A 13561-nucleotide genomic window follows, 5' to 3' on the forward strand; every position below is an offset into this window, starting at 1 on the left:
TGCTCTGAGACTCTCAAACACATTGTTAAAACTGATGTGTGAATAGATCATTGAACCTAGGTGTCAGTGTGCTGTCTGGAAATAAACAGACAAAATTAGGACATGTTACATGTATTTGTGAATGTAGCATTTCTCTATATGAAAGGTGCATGTCTCCTTGGAATTGTATCACTAACTTTGTCCTCAGTACACATCAATGAGGTCAACTAATTTGTGAACCGGGTCTTAGTTGCCCCCATGCTTCAAGCACTCACATTCAGCTATTTCTGACATTGCCAATACCTTACCTCTAGGCTGTAAAATGAGAGCTTTAGGTTCCCATGCAAAAAGTATAGCCTATTGTACTGACATCTAGTGGCCAATGTGATAACTGCTATATTTTACAATTAAAGGGAACCAATCATCAGGATTTTCATAAAGCCAGTGCTATACTGGCACTGTTATATCAGGCAGATTCTATACATACCTTTCACTTGTCTGCTCGGATGTATAGATTTTGAGTAAAGTTTATAAAATCAGCTTCTTGAGGATCAGCTAATATCTGGGGGGATACCATGAAGCAACATTTTTCTGTTGGCTGAGGCCCCGCCCATTCTGGACACATGGGTATGACCTCACACAGATCCTGCAAGGGAAAAAGTGAATTGTTTGTATAATACTTATGCTAATTCTACCAGGGGGAGGGGATAACTATGAATTCCCCCCAGATATGATCTGATCCTCAGCTGCTGTCACTCAAGAAGCTGCCGATTTTATAAACTTTACTTTTTGAGTTTCAAAACCTATACATCCGAGCTGACCACTACAGGTATGTATAGAATCAGCCTGATAGCGCCAGTATAGCACTGGCTTTAGGTTATATACGAAAATCCGGGTGATTGGTGCGCTAAGTCTCATGAAGAGAGCCTCAGCACCACCAATAAATAATGTGAAAACCACTGTGCCAAGTACCTAGAAAGACATTGGAACAACAATTGATACAAAAGGCACCAGGATTCAGGATAATGAATAATAACTAAGCATGGACCTTGATGGGTGCAAATAATATAGATTTTATTATACATGAGGTGAAAAAACACTCACATTTAAAATCATTTAAAAACAAACATACAAATTACTGTTTCCTGCATGGTTCAAACCTGGCACATACTCAGTAATTCTGGGAAAACACACAATCCAAAATGGACTCTGTCCCCTAGGGAACTCAAAATACTCTATATATGTATCCCATATACAATCACGTGTGCCTGCATTGCACCTACTGGTTGAGGGAAGCCATAAGCCTACCACCAGGCAATATAGATCATAGCTGAAATAGCCAAATTTGAGTCTCAATGACGACTATACAGCGCTACTGCGCTGACCCAAATGCATGATCGCTATGCAGTGCTATGGTGGAACGCAGACAAGCGTTTCACTAACCGGAAATGGCGATATGTATAACCGGAAATGCAACATTAGAAGTGTGCTCACATGTGGTACATCACTTTTAAATAGTCCCCCCGGATACAAGTGCCGTGAACAAAGGTTCCACAGTGTTAGTAACTTGTTAATACAGCATTAGGGGATGCACCCAAATAGTCCATCATTTTAAAAACGTCCCCCAGATACATATATAAGCAAACAATAGTTCCACATTACATAATACCATCAATCCACAATACCACATACCCTGAATGTATTTTAATCCAAATATGTGGAACCTGGCATTACTGTACATGAATTTTATGAGCGACCTAAGTACGATATCATTGCATATTTGCACATAGAATCAAATAATGCTATTGTGTCCAAAGTACACCAAGAATTATTTATCAGCGCTGATAACACAGATTAGTTTATTATTTCTCATTTTTTATAAAACCCTGTGAACAATAAATCCTCATTGATGCCGCCGGATACACACTGTTCAACTCATATATCCATCTGGATTCGCTACGCAGGAGAGCCGGTACAACATCACCCCCTCTAATAGACATCCGAATCTGTTCTAAACCTACAACATATGTATTTCTGATTTTACAATTATGAACTTTGTGGTAATGCATAGCCACAGTTGAAATTTGTTTACCTTGTTTAAGATGAGCATTAACAAGGGATATATTAGATAGGTGCTGTTGTATCCGTTTGCGCAATTCCTGCGTAGTTTGACCCACGTAAATTAATGGGCAAGGACACACCAAATCATACACCACATTCTTAGATTGGCAGTTAATATAGTCACGCAATGGGTATGCCTTCTGTGTATTTGGATGTACAAATTCATACAATGCTGGTGTGAAAGAACATATTGAACAGTTACCACATGCAAATGAACCTTTTAAAGAAAACCCTGTGTTTAGACTGGTAGTAGGTCGCACAAAGTGGCTATGACTCAAACAGTCTCTCAAATTACGTGCTCTTCTCGCTGTAAGTTTTGGAGTTGCAGAGATGATATCTCTCAATTTAGTCTCTGTGTGGAGAATGTTCCAGTTTTTGTTGAGTATTTTATAAAGATCCCGCCATTGATCATTATAAGTGGTCACCAAACCTACCACATTGTCCACTTCTCTGGATCTTGGAGTTAGTAAGCTTGTCCTTTCTGTATCCATAGACCGTGCAAAAGCCTGACTGATGACCTGTTTGGGATATCCTCTCCTATTCAACCTCTTCGCCAGTATCTCCGCCTGTGAACAAAAATCGTGTTCATTACTGCAATTTCTTTTTGTTCTAATAAATTGTCCGTACGGTATGCCTTTCTATAGGTGGTGGGGATGAAATCTGGAATAGTGTAGCAGGTTATTAGTTGCTGTAGATTTCCGAAACAGCGTGGTTGATACCCTGTTATGCTCCAAAGATATTTTGACATCCAAAAAGTCAACTGTCTCGCCCATTGAGTGGGTCAGTACTATATTGTGCATGTTGATATTAAGCTCCTCAATGAACTGTATCCCTACATCAATGGGTCCTGACCAAATCAACAGGATATCATCTATATATCTGTACCAACCACTCACAAATTGTGAGAACTTGCTACAAGGGTAGACCTGATGTTACTCCCACCACCCCAAAAATAAATTTGCATAAGATGGGGCACAACGTGCCCCCATCGCAGTACCTGATACCTGCTTATAAAACGTACGGTCAAATACAAAGAAATTGTGGCTCAAAGCAAAAAACAGTAGCTCCAACAAAAAATTGTTGTGAAGTTCACAAGAACCTTCAACGTCCCCAAGGAAGAATTTCACAGCATTGCAGCCCAAAACATGTGGGATGCTGGTATATAATGCTTCCACATCTAATGTAATTAGTGTGGAGTTAGGTGGCAATACCAGATCTTCAAGCTTTTGTAGTAAGTGCATGGTATCTCTGGTATAGGATTGGAGTCTGTGAACCTTAGGTTGTAAGAAATAATCAATATATTCACATATACGTTCATTCAGACTCCCAATCCCAGCAACTATCAGCCTACCCGGAGGGGAAACCAAAGATTTATGCACTTTTGGTATCAGATATAAGGTGGGGGTAATAGGTTTAAAAGTGGTCAAAAAATTGCTCTCACCTTTATCAATGATACCACACGTAAAAGCTGTTTCAATGATGCGGTCAACCTTCTTCTTGAAAACACATGTTGGATCTGATGGAAGAGCAACATAAACACAAGGATTCCATAACTGTCTCTTATCTTCTGCAAGGTACTGGCAAATGGGCCAAAGGACGATGTTACCTCCTTTATCCGCTTCCCTTATAATGTACTCCTTATGCTCCCCAAGTTGTCGTATTGCTTCTCTCTGTTCTTTCGAGATGTTGGTATTTTGTCGTGTATTGGACATCAAATTCTGTACGTCATATACCATCACTCTGAAAAAAGATTGGATTGCAGGAGATAAAGCCAGGGAGGGTGTAGCTTGTGAAGGCAAACGTCTGTCGAAGGGTCTCCTACCTGAAGGGTTTTCACTTTCTTTCAATAGATCAAGCAGATCTCTGAAAACTTGTTGTTCATTATCTGGTAATTGGCTAGCCAAATCAGGTTGATGGTACAATATTTTAAACGTTAAATTTCTACAAAACAAGTAGACATCTTTAATGAACACAAATTTGTCTAATCTATTTGTAGGTGAAAAAGTGAAACCCTTCTCAAGGACTGACCTCTCAATAGGAGAAAGTTGATAATCCGTTAAGTTGATTATTTGCAGGTCATCAGTCAGTTCAGCACTTGGTCCTATCGCACTCTCTTCTGTTTGTTCTTTTTCCGGAAATAAGATGTTGTCATAGGGAAGGTTCTGTTTCTCAGGGTCCTGACGTCTCTTCCACTTGCGCCCTCCACGTCTTGTCCGCTGTCTTGATCGCTGACGTCTGTAGATAAAAAATCACTCGACGCAGACATACTTGTCTCCTTATTTTTATCTTGTGTGGAGCCAGGTTTGAAGCGTTTGTTACCAGAGTGGGACCACCTGTAGGCCGCCTGGGACTCAAAATCCTGTTTATCTCTATTAAATTTACATTTCTTCCCTGAAATAATATTTTTTTCATAGATTTCTATGGTGTTTTCCAATTTAATCAAAAATGGTTTCACTAAAGTATCCTGATCAAAACCATTAATTTTCCTATTGCAATTATTAATATCTTCCTTGATTTGTCCAAGGACAAGCCTATCCTGCTCTATGAGTAACTTCATCAGAATCTGTGAACATTGAACCAATCCTGATTCCCAAGTAGTTTTAAATTTCTCATCCGCCTCCCAGGCCGGAAATATTTGGACTCTAAGTCCCCTGGGAATGATTGATAACCGCAAATACTCCTCCAAACTGTTAACATTCCACCACACCCGAGTATATTTCTTATGTAAATTAGTTAAATTATTAGCAACTACCTGAAAGTCACTATTCTGAGACATAGTACCTGGTGTATCCTTAACCTGAAAAATAGCCATGGATTTATCCTTCCATCCTGCCTCTCTAGCATCAAGGTCCAAAGCCATTATAGTTTTATCCAATTATCATATATACAATACCAAAATATACATAAATAATGCAATAATGGTGTGCAAAGACTCAGCAAACCTGCCAATACAACAACCTCATGAAGAGAGCCTCAGCACCACCAATAAATAATGTGAAAACCACTGTGCCAAGTACCTAGAAAGACATTGGAACAACAATTGATACAAAAGGCACCAGGGTTCAGGATAATGAATAATAACTAAGCATGGACCTTGATGGGTGCGAATAATATAGATTTTATTATACATGAGGTGAAAAAACACTCACATTTAAAATCATTTAAAAACAAACATACAAATTACTGTTTCCTGCATGGTTCAAACCTGGCACATACTCAATAATTCTGGGAAAACATATACAATCCAAAATGGACTCTGTCTCCTAGGGAACTCAAAATACTCTATATATGTATCCCATATACAATCACGTGTGCCTGCATTGCACCTACTGGTTGAGGGAAGCCATAAGCCTACCACCAGGCAATATAGATCATAGCTGAAATAGCCAAATTTGAGTCTCAATGACGACTAAACAGGATTACCCAGGCAGCAATGCAAGGTGCAGGAATCTCAGTACAGGACCCGACGCGTTGCGCCAGTCAAGCTGGCTTCATCAGGAGAATGTCACCCCTCAGTATTTCTGGGGCTATATATATATCAACCCCATGTAACGTTTGAACCATGCAGGAAACAGTAATTTGTATGTTTGTTTTTAAATGATTTTAAATGTGAGTGTTTTTTCACCTCATGTATAATAAAATCTATATTATTTGCACCCATCAAGGTCCATGCTTAGTTATTATTCATTATCCTGAACCCTGGTGCCTTTTGTATCAATTGGTGCTCTAAGTCCTCATTTAGTAGTTATGACATTGTAAAAACAGACATTCTAGCTAGTGTTCTTATCTGTCTATTTGTGTATTAATCATTAGGCCCCTCCTTCCATGACATCACTGTGGATGTCTGTAATAGGATTGGAAATTTGGTCCATGGATAGACCCCTGCACTGTTATGTTCTGAGTGGTCTCAGATTGATATTTGCTTTGTTAGCTGATAATAATCACTGTTGACCCTGTTCTCTTTTAGATTAAATCTGATTCTTTAATGGGAACCTATCATGTAATATATCACTATTTACCTGGCGATATGGGGTTAATCTGCAGGTAAATGACTTCTGTGGCCCTGTGCGCACGCTGTGGATTTACCGCGGATTTTGCCACGGATTTGCTGCAGAAAATGTGTCTAACATTGCTGCAGTCATTCCCCAGCAAATCCTATGGGTTTTAAAAAATGCTGTGCGCACACTGCGGTTTTTTTTAAACGTGGATTTTCCGCTACAGAATTAATGTGCATGTCACTTCTTTTCCGCAGGTACCTGCGGTTTTGGCCATAGATAAGGGTAAAAACCGCGACGACCAACTTGCGGAAAATCCGCAGCAAAAACGCGGGTGCGGGATTCTTTCAGAGGGTCCAGGTTTGTTTGTTTTTTTAAGAAAAAGGCGATTTCTAGTGCACACATAGCCTAAAGCTGCCCAGCACCTGCACAGGCAGCCCCGCTGCCAGGAGGAAATTAACTATATTCCTCCTGACAGCCTCAGGCTTCCATTTAAAGGATTGCAGCCAGGGCAGCTTTAGTCACCCATCTTTGCATAGTGAGCAAAGGCTGAAACCACGCCCGCACCACCCGGTGGCTCTGCATTGGCACCAGGCAGCTTCCGAACTCTATTAGCCTGCAGATTAACCCCATATATTCAGTTTAATAGCTTTTTTTTTTTAATTCTTTTACATGACAGATTCCCTTTAACGATCAGATTCCTTAAAGGGGTTCTCAAATAATGCAATGTCCCCCATCACGTAATTCAAATGCAGCCCAGCCTACTCACGTGTCAAAACGGGCTGCACTCTGAAGAATCACAGCTCCTGAGATCTGTGTCTCAACTGACAGAGGAGCTGTATCATAAGCATATGTACCCAAACTGCTTGAGAAGGGCTGTGACAAGAGAAGAAATACATTTGTTTGAATAAGCTCAGGATTTTTTCTCTCTCTAGCCTCCATCCTCCATGCACAGTAGGCCAAGCAGAAGCTTTACGTCTCTCACAGCCCTTCTGTTGCAGCTCCCCAATATGTGTGCTTACGAACACCTTAAAGTTACTCTGCAAAATGTATTATCAACAAATATTAAGATCACAAACAGGAAAGACATAAAAAAAAAAACTGTATTAAAAACAGGGATGAAAATAGGGATATGATGGTTCATGATATGAAGTGTTCTAACCAAATACATAGTATAATAAGGGAGATAAATGAGAGGGGAGGGAAGGGGAAATGGATACATGGTACAAGATGAGAGTATCAAAAGTCCCCTAAAAATACCTCCTTCTTCCTTGAATAGAGTAGGAATATTGCATGTAAACAGCACGGAAGTTGACTAAAGTAGAACAATCTCCAAACAGATGTAATCGAAATTAAATCAATACCAAATGTTAAATGTTGAAGAAGCTAATAGGCATAAATACCTCAAAGTACTAGCAGTGATAGTAAAGAACACATTACCTAAAGTTCTGTGTGCAAAGAAGTATATAGGGTAAACCCTGCATCATCAGAAAATGCCCATGAAAGGACCTAGGGACCCCCAACGCACGTTTCGCTAGGGTATTGTTGCTTCATCAGGGAGGAAGATCTTTTTATGTCTTTCCTGTTTGTGAGCTTATTAATATTTCTTGATAATCAAGTTTGTTACATTTGCACTTTATACTCTGGTCCTCTTGTACTTATGATATATTATCTTATTAATTCTCACCTGAATTACTGTAATTCTCTACTAATCGATCTCCCTCTTACTAAACTCTCCTGTCTCCAATCTATCCTGAATGCCGCAGCCAGGATCATTTTCCTCCAACTACTACCCCGATGCCTTCACCTTGTGCCAGTCACTGCACTGGTTGCCTATCTGCTACAGAGTACAATATAAACTTATCTAACAAAAAAAATGACAATTCTATATCTCTATGGTTTTTGTAGCTTCACTATTAACTTTATGAAATTGAATCCTCTTCTGCTGGACAGCAAAACAAATCCAAGCAACAAAAAAATTGGACGAGATGACTTCTAACAAACTTCATACTGAGCCACTTGTATCATTCGCATCTTCACTTTGCATTCTTCGGTTTGTCCACCAGAGGTCACTGTGTGTGATATTTAACAACCGTCCATCTGGCAGTGATGGAGACTTTTACAATTTTCATGCTCTGGGATGATTCTTTTTTCAGCCAAGTAATTTACCTTGTAAACTGTAACAAATCACTGAACTGAAAGAAGAAGGCTCCCTCCAATATAAGAAGCTTACTTTAAGTAGGTTTGTCATATACGAAGCTAAAAGTAGCAAAATATGAAAAATGCATGTGATTCCTACATTATTTATATTTGTGACAGAGTGAAGTGATGTCTCACATTGTGAAGATGATGCTGCGGGAAGAGCACTGGGAGTTTTAAGTTGTTAAGAAAAATCAGAAAATGTGCTAAAATTAGAAAACAAATACTAAAAAAAACCATTCACTTTAAAACCATAATGTACTGAAAAATATGGGGGAAAAAAATCTGAAAATGGTGAAAAAAAAATTCAATTCAGCCATTTTTTGTGTGTTTTTGTTTCCTTTTTACAGTGTTCATTGTGAGGTGAAAGTAGAAAAATGATTGTACAGGTCAGCATACTTACATCAAAACCAAACATATAGTTTGATTTTTTTTTTTCTTTTTCATTATTTAAAGGGGTTGCTCATTACTTCAATAAGCCTTTCTTAATCCCTATGTTTCCCCACAATAAAATAATGAGATCTATACTCGCCGCTGCCACCGTTCCAATACTGTTGGCATTGACTCTCCCGGGGATCACGTGACATAACAATGTGGCCAATCAGTGCTGGCTTCACTGTCCTCCACTTTGAACAAATCAGACATCCGGATGAAGCGATATCTGAGGCTGCTCTCTCACTTCCTGTCTCACAGGAAAGTGAAGTCAATACAAAAAAGAGTCTGGCTCACTCAAATACAGTTGGTGCCTCCGAGATTTCTATCTCACACTAGGATTTTTGTGTAATGTATGAATATCTGTACATGTATTAATTTTGCTTTTTTCTTTTCTGTAAAATTGTATCACAGACTATCTCTGAGGAAGGCCTATATGTGCAGGCCGAAACGTCAGATTTGTCTAGTCCTTTGCATCAATAAAAAAGTCTACTGAATTTCAAAAAGCATTGTCTTCAGACTTTTACTTTTACTGTGTGCCCGAGCTAATTTTTTGATCACAGGAAAGTGAAGACAGCACTGATGGACCACAGAAAAAAAACATAATGTCATGTGATCCCCAGGAGAGCCAGTGCCGATACCTCTGGAGGGGCTCCAGCAGCAGAGATGAGTATTGGTGTTATTTTTTTGTTGTGGGTAAGCATAGGGATAAAGAACAGGTTGTCCGAATAGTCGAAAGTCCCATTGAGTTAACTTTTTAAACTATTAATTTAGTTGAAAAGAAGGGAATTTTGTTACTTACCGTAAATTCCTTTTCTTCTAGCTCCCATTGGGAGACCCAGACGATTGGGTGTATAGCACTGCCTCCGGAGGCCACACAAAGCATTACACTAAAAAGTGTAAGGCCCCTCCCCTTCTGGCTATACACCCCCAGTGGGATCACTGGCTCACCAGTTTTAGTGCAAAAGCAAGAAGGAGGAAAGCCAAGAAGTGGTTTAAACAAATTCACTCCGAAGTAACATCGGAGAACTGAAAACCATTCAACATGAACAACATGTGTACCCGAAAAACAACCAAAAATCCCGAAGGACAACAGGGCGGGTGCTGGGTCTCCCAATGGGAGCTAGAAGAAAAGGAATTTACGGTAAGTAACAAAATTCCCTTCTTCTTCGGCGCTCCATTGGGAGACCCAGATGATTGGGACGTCCAAAAGCTGTCCCTGGGTGGGTAAAGAAATACCTCATGTTAGAGCTGCAAAGACAGCCCTCCCCTACGGGGAGGCAACTGCCGCCTGCAGGACTCTTCTACCTAGGCTGGCGTCCGCCGAAGCATAGGTATGCACCTGATAATGTTTGGTGAAAGTGTGCAGACTCGACCAGGTAGCTGCCTGGCACACCTGTTGAGCCGTAGCCTGGTGTCGTAATGCCCAGGACGCACCCACGGCTCTGGTATAATGGGCCTTCAGCCCTGATGGAACCGGAAGCCCAGCAGAACGGTAGGCTTCAAGAATTGGTTCTTTGATCCATCGAGCCAGGGTGGCTTTGGAAGCCTGCGACCCTTTGCGCTTACCAGCGACAAGGACAAAGAGTGCATCCGAGCGGCGCAGGGGCGCCGTGCGGGAAATGTAGATTCTGAGTGCTCTCACCAGATCCAACAAATGTAAATCCTTTTCATACCGATGAACTGCATGCGGATAAAAGGAAGGCAAGGAGATATCCTGATTAAGATGAAAAGAGGATACCACCTTAGGGAGAAATTCCTGAATGGGGCGCAGCACTACCTTGTCCTGGTGGAACACCAGGAAAGGAGCTTTGGATGACAGCGCTGCTAGTTCAGACACTCTCCGAAGAGACGTGACCGCTACCAGAAAGGCCACTTTCTGTGAGAGTCGAGAAAGTGACACATCCCTCAGAGGCTCGAAGGGCGGCTTCTGGAGAGTAACAAGGACCTTGTTTAGATCCCACGGATCTAACGGCCGCCTGTACGGAGGTACGATATGACAAACCCCCTGCAGGAACGTGCGCACCTGAGAAAGTCGTGCTAGACGCTTCTGAAAAAACACGGATAGTGCCGAGACTTGCCCTTTAAGGGAGCCGAGCGACAAGCCCTTTTCCAACCCAGATTGCAGGAAGGAAAGAAAGACAGGTAACGCGAATGGCCAGGGAGATACTCCTTGTGCAGAGCACCAGGATAAGAAAATCTTCCACGTTCTGTGGTAGATCTTAGCAGAAGTGGACTTCCTAGCCTGTCTCATGGTGGCAACGACCCCTTGGGATAATCCTGAAGACGCTAGGATCCAGGACTCAATGGCCACACAGTCAGGTTCAGGGCCGCAGAATTCCGATGGAAAAACGGCCCTTGGGACAGTAAGTCTGGACGGTCTGGTAGTGCCCACGGTTGTCCGACCGTGAGATGCCACAGATCCGGGTACCACGACCTCCTCGGCCAGTCTGGGGCGACGAGTATGACGCGGCCGCAATCGGATCTGATCTTGCGTAACACTCTGGGCAAGAGTGCCAGAGGTGGAAACACATAAGGGAGCCGGAACTGCGACCAATCTTGCACTAAGGCGTCTGCCGCCAGAGCTCTTTGATCGCGAGACCGCGCTATGAAGGTCGGGACCTTGTTGTTGTGCCGAGACGCCATTAGGTCGACGTCCGGCACCCCCCAGCGGCGGCAGATTTCCTGAAACACGTCCGGGTGAAGGGACCATTCCCCTGCGTCCATGCCCTGGCGACTGAGGAAGTCTGCTTCCCAGTTTTCTACGCCCGGGATGTGAACTGCTGATATGGTGGAAGCTCTTTCCTCTACCCACATCAGAATCCGCCTGACTTCCTGGAAGGCTTGCCGACTGCGTGTCCCTCCTTGGTGGTTGATGTATGCCACCGCTGTGGAGTTGTCCGACTGAATTCGGATCTGCTTTCCTTCCAGCCACTGCTGGAAGGCTAATAGGGCAAGATACACTGCCCTGATTTCCAGAACATTGATCTGAAGGGTGGACTCCTGCTGAGTCCACGTCCCTTGAGCCCTGTGGTGGAGAAAAACTGCTCCCCACCCTGACAGACTCGCGTCTGTCGTGACCACTGCCCAGGATGGTGGCAGGAATGATCTTCCCTGCGTTAATGAGGTGGGAAGGAGCCACCATAGCAGAGAATCCTTGGCCGTCTGAGAAAGGGAGACTTTCCTGTCTAGGGAAGTTGTCTTCCCGTCCCACTGGCGGAGAATGTCCCATTGAAGTGGGCGCAGATGAAACTGCGCGAACGGGACTGCCTCCATTGCTGCCACCATCTTCCCTAGGAAGTGCATGAGGCGCCTTAAGGGGTGCGACTGACCCTGAAGGAGAGACTGCACCCCTGTCCGTAGAGACCGCTGCTTGTCCAGCGGAAGCTTCACCATCGCTGAGAGAGTATGAAACTCCATGCCAAGATACGTTAGTGATTGAGTTGGTGCCAGGTTTGACTTTGAAAAGTTGATGATCCACCCGAAAGTCTGGAGAGTCTCCAGCGCAACATTCAGGCTGTGTTGGCATGCCTCTTGAGAGGGTGCTTTGACAAGTAGATCGTCTAAGTAAGGGATCACCGAATGTCCCTGAGAATGCAAGACTGCTACCACTGCCGCCATGACCTTGGTGAAAACCCGTGGGGCTGTCGCCAGACCAAATGGCAGAGCTACGAACTGGAGATGGTCGTCTCCTATCACGAAACGTAGAAAACGTTGGTGCTCTGTAGCAATCGGCACGTGGAGATAAGCATCTTTGATGTCTATTGATGCAAGGAAATCTCCTTGAGACATTGAGGCAATGACAGAGCGGAGGGATTCCATCCGGAACCGCCTGGCGTTCACATGCTTGTTGAGCAGCTTTAGGTCCAGAACAGGACGGAACGAGCCGTCCTTTTTTGGAACCACGAAGAGATTGGAGTAAAAACCTTGCCCTTGTTCCTGCAGAGGAACAGGGATCACCACTCCTTCTGCTTTTAGTGAGCACACCGCCTGCAGAAGGGCATCTGCTCGGTCGGGATGTGGGGAGGTTCTGAAGAACCGAGGCGGAGGACGAGAACTGAATTCTATCCTGTACCCGTGAGACAAAATGTCTGCTACCCACCGGTCTTTGACCTGTGGCAGCCAAATGTCGCAAAAGCGGGAGAGCCTGCCACCGACCGAGGATGCGGAGGGCTGAGGCCGAAAGTCATGAGGCAGCCGCCTTGGAAGCGGTTCCTCCGGTTGCTTTCTTGGGGCGTGAGTGAGCCCGCCAGGAATCTGAGCTCCTTTGCTCCTTCTGAGTTCCTTTGGACGAGGAGAATTGGGTCTTGCTGGAGCCTCGAAAGGACCGAAACCTCGACTGCCACTTCCTCTGTTGAGGTTTGCTTGATCTGGGCTGGGGTAAGGAGGAGTCCTTACCCTTGGATTGCTTAATGATTTCAGCCAATTGTTCACCAAACAGTCTATCTACAGATAGCGGCAAGCTGGTTAAACATTTTTTGGAAGCAGAATCCGCTTTCCATTCCTTTAACCACAAGGCTCTGCGCAAGACAACAGAGTTGGCAGACGCAATTGAGGTACGGCTTGTAGAGTCCAGGACAGCGTTGATAGCGTAAGTCGCAAACGCAGACATTTGCGAGGTTAGGGACGCTACTCGCGGCACTGCTGGACATATGATAGAGTCCACCTGTGCCAGGCCAGCTGAAATAGCTTGGAGTGCCCACACGGCCGCGAATGCTGGAGCAAACGACGCGCCGATAGCTTCATAGACAGACTTTAACCAAAGGTCCATCTGTCTGTCATTGGCATCTTTAAGTGAAGCCCCATCTTCCACTGCAACTATGGATCTAGCTGCA

The sequence above is a fragment of the Anomaloglossus baeobatrachus genome, chromosome 6 (assembly GCF_048569485.1).
Source record: "Anomaloglossus baeobatrachus isolate aAnoBae1 chromosome 6, aAnoBae1.hap1, whole genome shotgun sequence".
Classification (NCBI taxonomy): Eukaryota; Metazoa; Chordata; class Amphibia; order Anura; family Aromobatidae; genus Anomaloglossus; species Anomaloglossus baeobatrachus.